This window comes from Lepisosteus platostomus, unplaced genomic scaffold (genome assembly GCF_059453375.1).
Source record: "Lepisosteus platostomus isolate fLepPlt1 unplaced genomic scaffold, fLepPlt1.hap1 Scaffold_84_H1, whole genome shotgun sequence".
Taxonomy (NCBI): Eukaryota; Metazoa; Chordata; class Actinopteri; order Semionotiformes; family Lepisosteidae; genus Lepisosteus; species Lepisosteus platostomus.
The window spans coordinates 191,445-203,539 of NW_028291696.1; the positions used below are offsets into that span (position 1 = coordinate 191,445).

Sequence of the window (12,095 nt, forward strand, 5' to 3'; positions counted from 1 at the left end):
CTGCTCCGTCCATGACAGGCGTGCTGGTCTCTGGAGAGAGAGCACGGTCCATCAGCGCACCCCAATAAAGGCACTGGAAGCAGCTGAATCGCATTGGCGAAGCTCAGCGCTGGGCCGCTGGGCACATCTGACCACAGTTTCCGTAGTGTAGTGGTTATCACGTTCGCCTCACACGCGAAAGATCCCCGGATCGAAACCGGGCGGAAACAGACCAGACTTCTTCTGTCGCCACGCACAAAAGGGGATTGGGGATTCGCCTAGTGCTGTGATCGAACAGACCCACTCACCTCTTAGTGTGGCAGGATCTGCACAGTGCATGTCGCAGCGCATCCTGCTTTCACTTCAATGCGCGTCCTGATGTACCCCGGTCTCCCGCATGACAGGTGGGGACAGGTGACAGGTCCACGTGACAGGTCCTATACTAACGAGGAAGACATCGCTCTCTCCGACCCCCGGCATCGTGTCCCGACCCACCGTGCTGGAAGCCGACTCGTGCTGTGATTCCTTTACGGAGCAGAAATGACAACCGAGCAGCCGAGAGATCATTTCAGCATTTCGCGTCTGAACGGAAAACACAAACGACCAACTCGGAATGATTTGCCTTTGACGCTTATCAAAGCGTTCTTTGTGCATCGAACAGACCCACTCACCTCTTAGTGTGGCGGGATCTGCACAGTGCATGTCGCAGCGCTCCCTGCTTTCACTTCAATGTGCTTCCTGATGTCGAGTCGTGTGCCGTGCGGAGGCTCTGAAAGCGAGAGCAATGAAAAGGTTCACGACGCTGTGTTAGAAAACAGAGAAGTGAAAGGCAGTCCTTTCTCTAAGGAGGTAAAAGAAAAGCTACTCCCCGTCGGGGAATCGAACCCCGGTCTCCCGCGTGACAGGCGGGGATACTTGCCACTATACTAACGAGGAAGACATCACACGCTCCGACCCCCGGCATCGTGTCCCGACCCAGCGTGCTGGAAGGCGACGCGTGCTGTGATTCCTTTACGGAGCAGAAATGACAACCGAGGAGCCGAGAGATCATTTCAGCATTTCGCGTCTGAACGGAAAACACAAACGACCAACTCGGAATGACTTGCTTTGGACGCTTTTCAAAGCGTTCTTTGTGCACGACAACTGCGCCGCCTAGCAGATACAAATGGAAGAGGGCTAAGCCTCCTCTCTTTTAGCCCAGGTTCGATCTGTCTCCCAGAATCACCAGGGCGCACGCACACACACACACCCGTGCCGTTGAAGTACTCTGCTTCATTTCTAAGGGCAACTCAACATTCACTCCTACCCCGAGTGCAGAAAAGACAGCGTCTGCAGCAACAGCAGCTCAGGTCTCTGCACAGGAGCTAAGCTGCCCCCATCTCCTCTGCTCTGCGGCTCCTACGGAGTGGAGTCCTGCCTGGAGCCGTGTTTGCAGGCGGCGGCTCCCCGCACCCTGTCTGTGCGTCGTGTCCAAGAGCTCCTGGGAGGAAGAGAGAGCCCTCCGACTCGGGGGCTTTTCCACGGTCTGTGTGAGGAGGGGCGGGTGTGTCCAGCAGCTTATCGAGCAGAAGCCTGGGGCGGCGGAGAGCTGTGATCGTGCAGACCTTGAGGTGTCACCTCTTTGTCTGCTTTCCCGCCCTCCCTCCGCCCAAGCTCTGCTCCAAAGTAGCCCGGCAACCCCTCACACCTGCACGTGTCACAACCTAAGGTGTGGTCATGAGACACCCATGGGGTGTTGTTCTGTTCTTGCTAATTGTTTCCTGCCCGTCGCAGGCAGGAGTCCATGCGAGGAAGATGCGCTGGACAGAGCTCAGAGGGCGCACCTGGGTGGCTTTCCTTCTGAGTGACGTTCCTGCAACACTCTCCCGCTACTCTTGGTGCGCTCATGCCGCAACACAGGAAGGCTGGAGCAGGTGGCTGTGGGCTCTGTGCACCGCCGAAATAGCTCAGCTGGGAGAGCGTTAGACTGAAGATCTAAAGATCCCGGGTTTCGGTGTTTTGTTTCATCGCGCCCTTTGTTCCTCTCTCCAGCGCCCCCTGCCTAAAGTGACGCGTCCCTTTCTCAGCCCGAAACGCAAGTGAGACACCAGCAGCAGTCCCTGCAGGTTTCCGTGGTGTAGCGGCTATCACGTTTGCCTAACACGCGAAAGGTCCCCGGTTCGAGACCGGGCGGAAACAGCCTCGTTTTGCACGCTTCTGTACTTCACAGAGGTATTGAGCGACCGGTCATTTGTTCCCAATGTATTTCCGGTACCTTCATGCACTCTTGTACCAAACGCACGTTCCTTCTGTATGCGGAGCCGATCATTTGCAATTGGGCTGTGCCGACAGATCAGGACGAGCTCTGTCGGCTCAAAAGCAGCGCAGGACCTGCAAGAACAACAGAAAGATTAGCATCCAGCGGGGGCTTCTTAGTGAGCCCAAGATCTCATCAAGAATCGGCTCCAGCAACAGGGCTGGGCGCATTGTTCCATTCTCCGACCACTCTCGGTGTAAACAAGTCCCTCCTGGTCTCTGCTTGAATTGCACTTTCCTGCGTTTGCTTTGGTGTAACTGGCTTCCCCTGCATGGGCGAATGTGAAGAAGATCCTTAGTAAGTCATTGAAGAAACCCGAGAAGAGGTCGGAGTGGTCTCTGTCGTTCATCAACGATCCAGTCAGGCAGTACTCCTCTGTAAAGCGCCGTTCGTTCACATCAATTGGCTTTTTTTTGCCTTCATTCGTGCAAGTAGTAAAAGCAGACGCCCCTATTCTGCCGTGACCCGGATTCGAACCGGGGTTGTTGCGGCCACAACGCAAAGTACTGACCACTATACGATCACGGCGAGTTACCGATACACACGTGGCAGGGCGGAAAAGGCTGTGCTCTCTTCGTGTGACATAATTCGGGAAAGTCCTGACGTTGCATTTCAACTGAGCCCCAGTATACATCGACCCTTCGACACTCTGAGTGACAACTCTCTTGCGTGTTTTCTCATATTTATGTAGTTTGCTTGCATGATGCCCGGAACAGCAGGGTTGTGCACTCCCATATGGTCTAGCGGTTAGGATTCCTGGTTTTCACCCAGGCGGCCCGGGTTCGACTCCCGGTATGGGAACGTGTCAATTTTGCCTCCTGCTTTCCAAAAGATCAGCACTGTGTACGAAGGAGCCGCATTAAAACTACTCAACGTGCAAAACGTGCGAGAAGAGGGGGCGCTTGTTTCCAGCCGAAACTTCTCGCGTGTGAGACGAGCTGACCATCGCTGCAGGAGGTGGGAGGGTCACTCTGGTAGACAGGGCTGACCTTCGGCAATAGGATTTATACTCTCCAAGATGATATTTGCACTTTCTGGAGAGGCGATTTTCTCCACTTCAGTAGCCCGATTTCGTCGATTGCGTGGAGAGGGCTGTAGAATGTGGCGCCGTCTTTCCTGCTCCGTCCATGACAGGCGTGCTGGTCTCTGGAGAGAGAGCACGGTCCATCAGCGCACCCCAATAAAGGCACTGGAAGCAGCTGAATCGCATTGGCGAAGCTCAGCGCTGGGCCGCTGGGCACATCTGACCACAGTTTCCGTAGTGTAGTGGTTATCACGTTCGCCTCACACGCGAAAGGTCCCCGGATCGAAACCGGGCGGAAACAGACCAGACTTCTTCTGTCGCCACGCACAAAAGGGGATTGGGGATTCGCCTAGCGCTGTGATCGAACAGACCCACTCACCTCTTAGTGTGGCGGGATCTGCACAGTGCATGTCGCAGCGCATCCTGCTTTCACTTCAATGCGCGTCCTGATGTACCCCGGTCTCCCGCGTGACAGGTGGGGACAGGTGACAGGTCCACGTGACAGGTCCTATACTAACGAGGAAGACATCACTCTCTCCGACCCCCGGCATCGTGTCCCGACCCACCGTGCTGGAAGCCGACTCGTGCTGTGATTCCTTTACGGAGCAGAAATGACAACCGAGGAGCCGAGAGATCATTTCAGCATTTCGCGTCTGAACGGAAAACACAAACGACCAACTCGGAATGATTTGCCTTTGACGCTTATCAAAGCGTTCTTTGTGCATCGAACAGACCCACTCACCTCTTAGTGTGGCGGGATCTGCACAGTGCATGTCGCAGCGCTCCCTGCTTTCACTTCAATGTGCTTCCTGATGTCGAGTCTTGTGCCGTGCGGAGGCTCTGAAAGCGAGAGCAATGAAAAGGTGCACGACGCTGTGTTAGAAAACAGAGAAGTGAAAGGCAGTCCTTTCTCTAAGGAGGTAAAAGAAAAGCTACTCCCCGTCAGGGAATCGAACCCCGGTCTCCCGCGTGACAGGCGGGGATACTTGCCACTATACTAACGAGGAAGACATCACACGCTCCGACCCCCGGCATCGTGTCCCGACCCAGCGTGCTGGAAGGCGACGCGTGCTGTGATTCCTTTACGGAGCAGAAATGACAACCGAGGAGCCGAGAGATCATTTCAGCATTTCGCGTCTGAACGGAAAACACAAACGACCAACTCGGAATGACTTGCTTTGGACGCTTTTCAAAGCGTTCTTTGTGCACGATAAACTGCGCCGCCTAGCAAATACAAATGGGTTGTACAACTTTGAAGTAGCAAATGGAAGAGGGCTAAGCCTCCTCTCTTTTAGCCCAGGTTCGATCTGTCTCCCAGAATCACCAGGGCGCACGCACACACACACACCCGTGCCGTTGAAGTACTCTGCTTCATTTCTAAGGGCAACTCAACATTCACTCCTACCCCGAGTGCAGAAAAGACAGCGTCTGCAGCAACAGCAGCTCAGGTCTCTGCACAGGAGCTAAGCTGCCCCCATCTCCTCTGCTCTGCGGCTCCTACGGAGTGGAGTCCTGCCTGGAGCCGTGTTTGCAGGCGGCGGCTCCCCGCACCCTGTCTGTGCGTCGTGTCCAAGAGCTCCTGGGAGGAAGAGAGAGCCCTCCGACTCGGGGGCTTTTCCACGGTCTGTGTGAGGAGGGGCGAGTGTGTCCAGCAGCTTATCGAGCGGAAGCCTGGGGCGGCGGAGAGCTGTGATCGTGCAGACCTTGAGGTGTCACCTCTTTGTCTGCTTTCCCGCCCTCCCTCCGCCCAAGCTCTGCTCCAAAGTAGCCCGGCAACCCCTCACACCTGCACGTGTCACAACCTAAGGTGTGGTCATGAGACACCCATGGGGTGTTGTTCTGTTCTTGCTAATTGTTTCCTGCCCGTCGCAGGCAGGAGTCCATGCGAGGAAGATGCGCTGGACAGAGCTCAGAGGGCGCACCTGGGTGGCTTTCCTTCTGAGTGACGTTCCTGCAACACTCTCCCGCTACTCTTGGTGCGCTCATGCCGCAACACAGGAAGGCTGGAGCAGGTGGCTGTGGGCTCTGTGCACCGCCGAAATAGCTCAGCTGGGAGAGCGTTAGACTGAAGATCTAAAGATCCCGGGTTTCGGTGTTTTGTTTCATCGCGCCCTTTGTTCCTCTCTCCAGCGCCCCCTGCCTAAAGTGACGCGTCCCTTTCTCAGCCCGAAACGCAAGCGAGACACCAGCAGCAGTCCCTGCAGGTTTCCGTGGTGTAGCGGCTATCACGTTCGCCTAACACGCGAAAGGTCCCCGGTTCGAGACCGGGCGGAAACAGCCTCGTTTTGCACGCTCCTGTACTTCACAGAGGTATTGAGCGACCGGTCATTTGTTCCCAATGTATTTCAGGTGCCTTCATGCACTCTTGTACCAAACGCACGTTCCTTCTGTATGCGGAGCCGATCATTTGCAATTGGGCTGTGCCGACAGATCAGGACGAGCTCTGTCGGCTCAAAAGCAGCGCAGGACCTGCAAGAACAACAGAAAGATTAGCATCCAGCGGGGGCTTCTTAGTGAGCCCAAGATCTCATCAAGAATCGGCTCCAGCAACAGGGCTAGGCGCATTGTTCCATTCTCCGACCACTCTCGGTGTAAACAAGTCCCTCCTGGACTCTGCTTGAATTGCACTTTCCTGCGTTTGCTTTGGTGTAACTGGCTTCCCCTGCATGGGCGAATGTGAAGAAGATCCTTAGTAAGTCATTGAAGAAACCCGAGAAGAGGTCGGAGTGGTCTCTGTCGTTCATCAACGATCCAGTCAGGCAGTACTCCTCTGTAAAGCGCCGTTCGTTCACATCAATTGGCTTTTTTTTGCCTTCATTCGTGCAAGTAGTAAAAGCAGACGCCCCTATTCTGCCGTGACCCGGATTCAAACCGGGGTTGTTGCGGCCACAACGCAAAGTACTGACCACTATACGATCACGGCGAGTTACCGATACACACGTGGCAGGGCGGAAAAGGCTGTGCTCTCTTCGTGTGACATAATTCGGGAAAGTCCTGACGTTGCATTTCAACTGAGCCCCAGTATACATCGACCCTTCGACACTCTGAGTGACAACTCTCTTGCGTGTTTTCTCATATTTATGTAGTTTGCTTGCATGATGCCCGGAACAGCAGGGTTGTGCACTCCCATATGGTCTAGCGGTTAGGATTCCTGGTTTTCACCCAGGCGGCCCGGGTTCGACTCCCGGTATGGGAACGTGTCAATTTTGCCTCCTGCTTTCCAAAAGATCAGCACTGTGTACGAAGGAGCCGCATTAAAACTACTCAACGTGCAAAACGTGCGAGAAGAGGGGGCGCTTGTTTCCAGCCGAAACTTCTCGCGTGTGAGACGAGCTGACCATCGCTGCAGGAGGTGGGAGGGTCACTCTGGTAGACAGGGCTGACCTTCGGCAATAGGATTTATACTCTCCAAGATGATATTTGCACTTTCTGGAGAGGCGATTTTCTCCACTTCAGTAGCCCGATTTCGTCGATTGCGTGGAGAGGGCTGTAGAATGTGGCGCCGTCTTTCCTGCTCCGTCCATGACAGGCGTGCTGGTCTCTGGAGAGAGAGCACGGTCCATCAGCGCACCCCAATAAAGGCACTGGAAGCAGCTGAATCGCATTGGCGAAGCTCAGCACTGGGCCGCTGGGCACATCTGACCACAGTTTCCGTAGTGTAGTGGTTATCACGTTCGCCTCACACGCGAAAGATCCCCGGATCGAAACCGGGTGGAAACAGACCAGACTTCTTCTGTCGCCACGCACAAAAGGGGATTGGGGATTCGCCTAGTGCTGTGATCGAACAGACCCACTCACCTCTTAGTGTGGCGGGATCTGCACAGTGCATGTCGCAGCGCATCCTGCTTTCACTTCAATGCGCGTCCTGATGTACCCCGGTCTCCCGCGTGACAGGTGGGGACAGGTGACAGGTCCACGTGACAGGTCCTATACTAACGAGGAAGACATCACTCTCTCCGACCCCCGGCATCGTGTCCCGACCCACCGTGCTGGAAGCCGACTCGTGCTGTGATTCCTTTACGGAGCAGAAATGACAACCGAGGAGCCGAGAGATCATTTCAGCATTTCGCGTCTGAACGGAAAACACAAACGACCAACTCGGAATGATTTGCCTTTGACGCTTATCAAAGCGTTCTTTGTGCATCGAACAGACCCACTCACCTCTTAGTGTGGCGGGATCTGCACAGTGCATGTCGCAGCGCTCCCTGCTTTCACTTCAATGTGCTTCCTGATGTCGAGTCGTGTGCCGTGCGGAGACTCTGAAAGCGAGAGCAATGAAAAGGTGCACGACGCTGTGTTAGAAAACAGAGAAGTGAAAGGCAGTCCTTTCTCTAAGGAGGTAAAAGAAAAGCTACTCCCCGTCGGGGAATCGAACCCCGGTCTCCCGCGTGACAGGCGGGGATACTTGCCACTATACTAACGAGGAAGACATCACACGCTCCGACCCCCGGCATCGTGTCCCGACCCAGCGTGCTGGAAGGCGACGCGTGCTGTGATTCCTTTACGGAGCAGAAATGACAACCGAGGAGCCGAGAGATCATTTCAGCATTTCGCGTCTGAACGGAAAACACAAACGACCAACTCGGAATGACTTGCTTTGGACGCTTTTCAAAGCGTTCTTTGTGCACGACAACTGCGCCGCCTAGCAGATACAAATGGAAGAGGGCTAAGCCTCCTCTCTTTTAGCCCAGGTTCGATCTGTCTCCCAGAATCACCAGGGCGCACGCACACACACACACCCGTGCCGTTGAAGTACTCTGCTTCATTTCTAAGGGCAACTCAACATTCACTCCTACCCCGAGTGCAGAAAAGACAGCGTCTGCAGCAACAGCAGCTCAGGTCTCTGCACAGGAGCTAAGCTGCCCCCATCTCCTCTGCTCTGCGGCTCCTACGGAGTGGAGTCCTGCCTGGAGCCGTGTTTGCAGGCGGCGGCTCCCCGCACCCTGTCTGTGCGTCGTGTCCAAGAGCTCCTGGGAGGAAGAGAGAGCCCTCCGACTCGGGGGCTTTTCCACGGTCTGTGTGAGGAGGGGCGGGTGTGTCCAGCAGCTTATCGAGCAGAAGCCTGGGGCGGCGGAGAGCTGTGATCGTGCAGACCTTGAGGTGTCACCTCTTTGTCTGCTTTCCCGCCCTCCCTCCGCCCAAGCTCTGCTCCAAAGTAGCCCGGCAACCCCTCACACCTGCACGTGTCACAACCTAAGGTGTGGTCATGAGACACCCATGGGGTGTTGTTCTGTTCTTGCTAATTGTTTCCTGCCCGTCGCAGGCAGGAGTCCATGCGAGGAAGATGCGCTGGACAGAGCTCAGAGGGCGCACCTGGGTGGCTTTCCTTCTGAGTGACGTTCCTGCAACACTCTCCCGCTACTCTTGGTGCGCTCATGCCGCAACACAGGAAGGCTGGAGCAGGTGGCTGTGGGCTCTGTGCACCGCCGAAATAGCTCAGCTGGGAGAGCGTTAGACTGAAGATCTAAAGATCCCGGGTTTCGGTGTTTTGTTTCATCGCGCCCTTTGTTCCTCTCTCCAGCGCCCCCTGCCTAAAGTGACGCGTCCCTTTCTCAGCCCGAAACGCAAGTGAGACACCAGCAGCAGTCCCTGCAGGTTTCCGTGGTGTAGCGGCTATCACGTTTGCCTAACACGCGAAAGGTCCCCGGTTCGAGACCGGGCGGAAACAGCCTCGTTTTGCACGCTTCTGTACTTCACAGAGGTATTGAGCGACCGGTCATTTGTTCCCAATGTATTTCCGGTACCTTCATGCACTCTTGTACCAAACGCACGTTCCTTCTGTATGCGGAGCCGATCATTTGCAATTGGGCTGTGCCGACAGATCAGGACGAGCTCTGTCGGCTCAAAAGCAGCGCAGGACCTGCAAGAACAACAGAAAGATTAGCATCCAGCGGGGGCTTCTTAGTGAGCCCAAGATCTCATCAAGAATCGGCTCCAGCAACAGGGCTGGGCGCATTGTTCCATTCTCCGACCACTCTCGGTGTAAACAAGTCCCTCCTGGTCTCTGCTTGAATTGCACTTTCCTGCGTTTGCTTTGGTGTAACTGGCTTCCCCTGCATGGGCGAATGTGAAGAAGATCCTTAGTAAGTCATTGAAGAAACCCGAGAAGAGGTCGGAGTGGTCTCTGTCGTTCATCAACGATCCAGTCAGGCAGTACTCCTCTGTAAAGCGCCGTTCGTTCACATCAATTGGCTTTTTTTTGCCTTCATTCGTGCAAGTAGTAAAAGCAGACGCCCCTATTCTGCCGTGACCCGGATTCGAACCGGGGTTGTTGCGGCCACAACGCAAAGTACTGACCACTATACGATCACGGCGAGTTACCGATACACACGTGGCAGGGCGGAAAAGGCTGTGCTCTCTTCGTGTGACATAATTCGGGAAAGTCCTGACGTTGCATTTCAACTGAGCCCCAGTATACATCGACCCTTCGACACTCTGAGTGACAACTCTCTTGCGTGTTTTCTCATATTTATGTAGTTTGCTTGCATGATGCCCGGAACAGCAGGGTTGTGCACTCCCATATGGTCTAGCGGTTAGGATTCCTGGTTTTCACCCAGGCGGCCCGGGTTCGACTCCCGGTATGGGAACGTGTCAATTTTGCCTCCTGCTTTCCAAAAGATCAGCACTGTGTACGAAGGAGCCGCATTAAAACTACTCAACGTGCAAAACGTGCGAGAAGAGGGGGCGCTTGTTTCCAGCCGAAACTTCTCGCGTGTGAGACGAGCTGACCATCGCTGCAGGAGGTGGGAGGGTCACTCTGGTAGACAGGGCTGACCTTCGGCAATAGGATTTATACTCTCCAAGATGATATTTGCACTTTCTGGAGAGGCGATTTTCTCCACTTCAGTAGCCCGATTTCGTCGATTGCGTGGAGAGGGCTGTAGAATGTGGCGCCGTCTTTCCTGCTCCGTCCATGACAGGCGTGCTGGTCTCTGGAGAGAGAGCACGGTCCATCAGCGCACCCCAATAAAGGCACTGGAAGCAGCTGAATCGCATTGGCGAAGCTCAGCGCTGGGCCGCTGGGCACATCTGACCACAGTTTCCGTAGTGTAGTGGTTATCACGTTCGCCTCACACGCGAAAAGTCCCCGGATCGAAACCGGGCGGAAACAGACCAGACTTCTTCTGTCGCCACGCACAAAAGGGGATTGGGGATTCGCCTAGCGCTGTGATCGAACAGACCCACTCACCTCTTAGTGTGGCGGGATCTGCACAGTGCATGTCGCAGCGCATCCTGCTTTCACTTCAATGCGCGTCCTGATGTACCCCGGTCTCCCGCGTGACAGGTGGGGACAGGTGACAGGTCCACGTGACAGGTCCTATACTAACGAGGAAGACATCACTCTCTCCGACCCCCGGCATCGTGTCCCGACCCACCGTGCTGGAAGCCGACTCGTGCTGTGATTCCTTTACGGAGCAGAAATGACAACCGAGGAGCCGAGAGATCATTTCAGCATTTCGCGTCTGAACGGAAAACACAAACGACCAACTCGGAATGATTTGCCTTTGACGCTTATCAAAGCGTTCTTTGTGCATCGAACAGACCCACTCACCTCTTAGTGTGGCGGGATCTGCACAGTGCATGTCGCAGCGCTCCCTGCTTTCACTTCAATGTGCTTCCTGATGTCGAGTCTTGTGCCGTGCGGAGGCTCTGAAAGCGAGAGCAATGAAAAGGTGCACGACGCTGTGTTAGAAAACAGAGAAGTGAAAGGCAGTCCTTTCTCTAAGGAGGTAAAAGAAAAGCTACTCCCCGTCGGGGAATCGAACCCCGGTCTCCCGCGTGACAGGCGGGGATACTTGCCACTATACTAACGAGGAAGACATCACACGCTCCGACCCCCGGCATCGTGTCCCGACCCAGCGTGCTGGAAGGCGACGCGTGCTGTGATTCCTTTACGGAGCAGAAATGACAACCGAGGAGCCGAGAGATCATTTCAGCATTTCGCGTCTGAACGGAAAACACAAACGACCAACTCGGAATGACTTGCTTTGGACGCTTTTCAAAGCGTTCTTTGTGCACGATAAACTGCGCCGCCTAGCAAATACAAATGGGTTGTACAACTTTGAAGTAGCAAATGGAAGAGGGCTAAGCCTCCTCTCTTTTAGCCCAGGTTCGATCTGTCTCCCAGAATCACCAGGGCGCACGCACACACACACACCCGTGCCGTTGAAGTACTCTGCTTCATTTCTAAGGGCAACTCAACATTCACTCCTACCCCGAGTGCAGAAAAGACAGCGTCTGCAGCAACAGCAGCTCAGGTCTCTGCACAGGAGCTAAGCTGCCCCCATCTCCTCTGCTCTGCGGCTCCTACGGAGTGGAGTCCTGCCTGGAGCCGTGTTTGCAGGCGGCGGCTCCCCGCACCCTGTCTGTGCGTCGTGTCCAAGAGCTCCTGGGAGGAAGAGAGAGCCCTCCGACTCGGGGGCTTTTCCACGGTCTGTGTGAGGAGGGGCGAGTGTGTCCAGCAGCTTATCGAGCGGAAGCCTGGGGCGGCGGAGAGCTGTGATCGTGCAGACCTTGAGGTGTCACCTCTTTGTCTGCTTTCCCGCCCTCCCTCCGCCCAAGCTCTGCTCCAAAGTAGCCCGGCAACCCCTCACACCTGCACGTGTCACAACCTAAGGTGTGGTCATGAGACACCCATGGGGTGTTGTTCTGTTCTTGCTAATTGTTTCCTGCCCGTCGCAGGCAGGAGTCCATGCGAGGAAGATGCGCTGGACAGAGCTCAGAGGGCGCACCTGGGTGGCTTTCCTTCTGAGTGACGTTCCTGCAACACTCTCCCGCTACTCTTGGTGCGCTCAT

The 12,095-nt window shown here is 55.2% G+C and overlaps 11 non-coding genes across 11 annotated transcripts; 5 read left to right on the forward strand and 6 right to left on the reverse strand.

Annotated features, from left to right (window-relative positions):
• Window positions 1-843: 843 nt before the first annotated feature.
• On the reverse strand, window positions 844-915 carry trnad-guc (transfer RNA aspartic acid (anticodon GUC)). Its single transcript has one exon. It is a non-coding gene; the product is annotated as a tRNA-Asp (tRNA).
• Window positions 916-2,731: 1,816 nt separating this feature from the next.
• Window positions 2,732-2,803, reverse strand: trnah-gug (transfer RNA histidin (anticodon GUG)). The gene has a single exon. It is a non-coding gene; the product is annotated as a tRNA-His (tRNA).
• A 201-nt stretch (window positions 2,804-3,004) lies between these two features.
• trnae-uuc (transfer RNA glutamic acid (anticodon UUC)) lies at window positions 3,005-3,076 on the forward strand. Its single transcript has one exon. It is a non-coding gene; the product is annotated as a tRNA-Glu (tRNA).
• A 451-nt stretch (window positions 3,077-3,527) lies between these two features.
• On the forward strand, window positions 3,528-3,600 carry trnav-cac (transfer RNA valine (anticodon CAC)). Its single transcript has one exon. It is a non-coding gene; the product is annotated as a tRNA-Val (tRNA).
• Window positions 3,601-4,234: 634 nt separating this feature from the next.
• trnad-guc (transfer RNA aspartic acid (anticodon GUC)) lies at window positions 4,235-4,306 on the reverse strand. The gene has a single exon. It is a non-coding gene; the product is annotated as a tRNA-Asp (tRNA).
• Window positions 4,307-5,503: 1,197 nt separating this feature from the next.
• trnav-aac (transfer RNA valine (anticodon AAC)) lies at window positions 5,504-5,576 on the forward strand. The gene has a single exon. It is a non-coding gene; the product is annotated as a tRNA-Val (tRNA).
• An 847-nt stretch (window positions 5,577-6,423) lies between these two features.
• On the forward strand, window positions 6,424-6,495 carry trnae-uuc (transfer RNA glutamic acid (anticodon UUC)). Its single transcript has one exon. It is a non-coding gene; the product is annotated as a tRNA-Glu (tRNA).
• A 1,158-nt stretch (window positions 6,496-7,653) lies between these two features.
• trnad-guc (transfer RNA aspartic acid (anticodon GUC)) lies at window positions 7,654-7,725 on the reverse strand. Its single transcript has one exon. It is a non-coding gene; the product is annotated as a tRNA-Asp (tRNA).
• A 1,816-nt stretch (window positions 7,726-9,541) lies between these two features.
• trnah-gug (transfer RNA histidin (anticodon GUG)) lies at window positions 9,542-9,613 on the reverse strand. The gene has a single exon. It is a non-coding gene; the product is annotated as a tRNA-His (tRNA).
• Window positions 9,614-9,814: 201 nt separating this feature from the next.
• trnae-uuc (transfer RNA glutamic acid (anticodon UUC)) lies at window positions 9,815-9,886 on the forward strand. The gene has a single exon. It is a non-coding gene; the product is annotated as a tRNA-Glu (tRNA).
• A 1,158-nt stretch (window positions 9,887-11,044) lies between these two features.
• Window positions 11,045-11,116, reverse strand: trnad-guc (transfer RNA aspartic acid (anticodon GUC)). Its single transcript has one exon. It is a non-coding gene; the product is annotated as a tRNA-Asp (tRNA).
• Window positions 11,117-12,095: the final 979 nt, after the last annotated feature.